Raw genomic sequence first — 2,987 nt, forward strand, 5'->3', positions numbered from 1 at the left:
AACTAAGTATATTTATTCTTTACTTAGGGGTGGGTAGTTTTTTTTTTGTGTAATACAAACTGTAAATATCGTTTTTATCAATGCAAACGGTCCTATTTGATAACTTTTCAGAAAATACCTAGTTTAGCTATTCTGTTAATTGGCTCCAAAAACAGCTCACATTTCGTATGCTAATTTAAAAAGATTCTTATACATAAAAAAGTTTAAAATCTGTGCCGACTAGTCATCACAGCCCAAGTCGATTTATACTTCTTAAATCGCTGCCAAAATCGAGAAAAACTTTGGCATAGAAAATTTATGTATAAATAAAAGTTCAGTTAGTCTAGACTTAACTTACGTAAGAAATCGTCAATGGTTACTCAACACCAGAAGGGAAAGTATTTTGTTTTTGTATTTTCCTTTCATCAAACAATTCCTGAACAAAAATATATTGCGTTGGCCAATATTTATGGTGACGTTACGTAAATTAAGTTTAGATCAACTGAGCCTTAAGGAGTTCCATTAAAAACAATTATTCCACAATTTTTTTTGTTTCTGATAAAAACAATAAATCCAGAAATGCACCTGCTATAAATTTGAAAACAGTTACAAAATTAAAAAAATTCTTTCGGAGCTTTTGTAATTCTCAATTATCTAAGTAAGAAACTGTTCAAGTGGAATTATTGCATTTTGCTATGGAACTGTTCAAAAACGGTATGCAAAAGTTAAATCCTGATAACTCGCTAGCTTAGAAAGAAAAGTTGCTAAGTCCCATTTTAAAAATTTTACAGGAGAGGAAAAAAATCTTCCTATAGCCATTTTCTTTAACTATTTCGCAAGACTTTGAATCAAACATTTTGCGCGTTTAAAGCAAAGCAAAACTCCATAAGAATCAGAAGGATTCGATATTTATTAAGAGATGTCATATTATTTCGGCCTTATCGGTTTTGTGGTGCTTCTTTTGGACTTAGCAAATTTTCCTTTCATTGCTTATGAAGAGGAAAAAATAAGACCAGTACCTTTATAATTTTCGATACGATGCGTATTCAATTTCTCTAGCCTCCTATATCAAAATATGAGTTTTCATAAAAAGTGGACTTAGCAACTTTTCACTCTAAGCTGGCGAACTGTATTATGTATTTGTTGATTCGAACCAAATTTATACCTGCATATGTATACTTGTTCATCCGGGAGATGAATTGAAGATATGAGAACCAGAGTAGCACATCTAGAATAACCTCAAACAATATGAGAAAGTATAATCACCGTTTTTATATAACACTTGTTGGGCAAAATCTAAGAAATTCATTGCTGCCATCTGTTGCTTCCGCCCAGTAGATAATATTAAGAACCAAAAGACCTTCCGAAAAGCCTTCCTTAAAGTCAAAAGGCCATCCACTCTGTATTCCTTTACTTTTTGTCTGGAGTGTAACAAATTGAGGGGCTTCTAGAAGGGCTTTTGTAGGATATACTTCAGCCTTTTGGGAAAGTTCTATGGCTGCGTTAATTCATAAAAATCCATACTTTTTTAAGATCCATTTCAAATATGTATGTTTTATTTCAACTTAAAATGCATATTGAAATTTATTTGTAATGTAGACACAAATTTTGTTCTGAAAAAATTTGTTTAAAGAGCACGTATGTAAATATTAAAACCTACATGAGAAAACGGCACTTAGTAATTTAAACTTATACATACATTTGAGTAAATTGTAAATAGGAAAAGTCCTTCTAGAAGGCATGCAGGGAATTGCTTTTGACAGCCCTGCTTGGGTAGGGCTTTTATTGGCTTTTAGAATGACTTCACTTAAAGTATGAAAATTAAACGTGGAATTTTCTATAAGTAACACCTTTCTAGTTAAGTATTTTATTCTCAAAAGACTATATCAAAAATAACGGAATCTTGCGTATTCCGCGCAAAGAAAATAATAATTTAACATTTGAGTACTATTGTTGGTCTGCAAAGCACTACTTTAATATTTTTTCTTAAATTTTATAGTATGTTCACACCGGGCGTTAACTGAAGTTTTCGCTCACCTGCTCATCAGACACCTTACCAAGTATGTGATTTATAATAAATAGCATAAAGCTTTAATGTATTTTTAAGGCAAAAAAAACGTCATCATAAAGAAATCTCAAAAAAAAAACGGTTCTGAAAAAGTTTTAAGATCACCACAAAAATCTCAGAAAAATCCGAAAATGGATAAGAATTAAAAATCAATAACTAACTGTCATTTCCTGCTCAAAAAATATAAGGCAAGTTTTAAAAATTGAATTTTTGGCTCAAAAAACGACAATTATTTCACTATTTCTTAATTTTAAAATCTAAACATTACTAATTTCAGTTCCTATAGAGCATTTAAATTTAAATTTCTCTATAATTATTATTACATAAAAATGCCTTAAATGTCTCGCAAACAAATTAAAATACGTAGGGCGAGAAATAAGAAATCAACAAACCCGCTTTGTATTGAAAGCAGTCGGCTCTAATCCCGAAAATGTATACAATTTCTGGAATCAAATGCCGCGAATCCACAGGGCATTGAAATGACAAATTTATGAAGTTTAAAAAAACGGTATGCGGGATAAGACCTATACTAGCTTTACGGCCATATTATTTAATGTAAAACTCGGTCATGAAAATATTACCATTTAGCGTCCAGTGGAAATCTGGCATAACAAAATAAGCTTAGAGTGGAAATGGGGTATTATAAATAATTTAAAACTTTACTGTTATAAAATTTAAAGTAGATAAAACAATTTTGACAAAATCATTCACAAATACGGAAGTATACAGCGCTCAGTGACAGTTGTAATGCTGAAACTACTTCAGAGTAAAAATGTGACATACATACATATTGTTTTTATACTGGAAGAGTGTGCCTTAGTACAAAGAAAGACTTTTATGCCGTAGTGAATGATCATTCATTGTACTTTGCTCAATTCTCTAAGTCCTACAGTTGCTTTTCTCGATTTTTCAATTTAAGTAGACCACTCTTCCAGCAAAA

The sequence above is a fragment of the Rhagoletis pomonella genome, unplaced genomic scaffold, assembly GCF_013731165.1.
Source record: "Rhagoletis pomonella isolate Grant_MI unplaced genomic scaffold, Rhpom_1.0 Rhpom_scaffold_00001, whole genome shotgun sequence".
NCBI classification, from domain to species: domain Eukaryota; kingdom Metazoa; phylum Arthropoda; class Insecta; order Diptera; family Tephritidae; genus Rhagoletis; species Rhagoletis pomonella.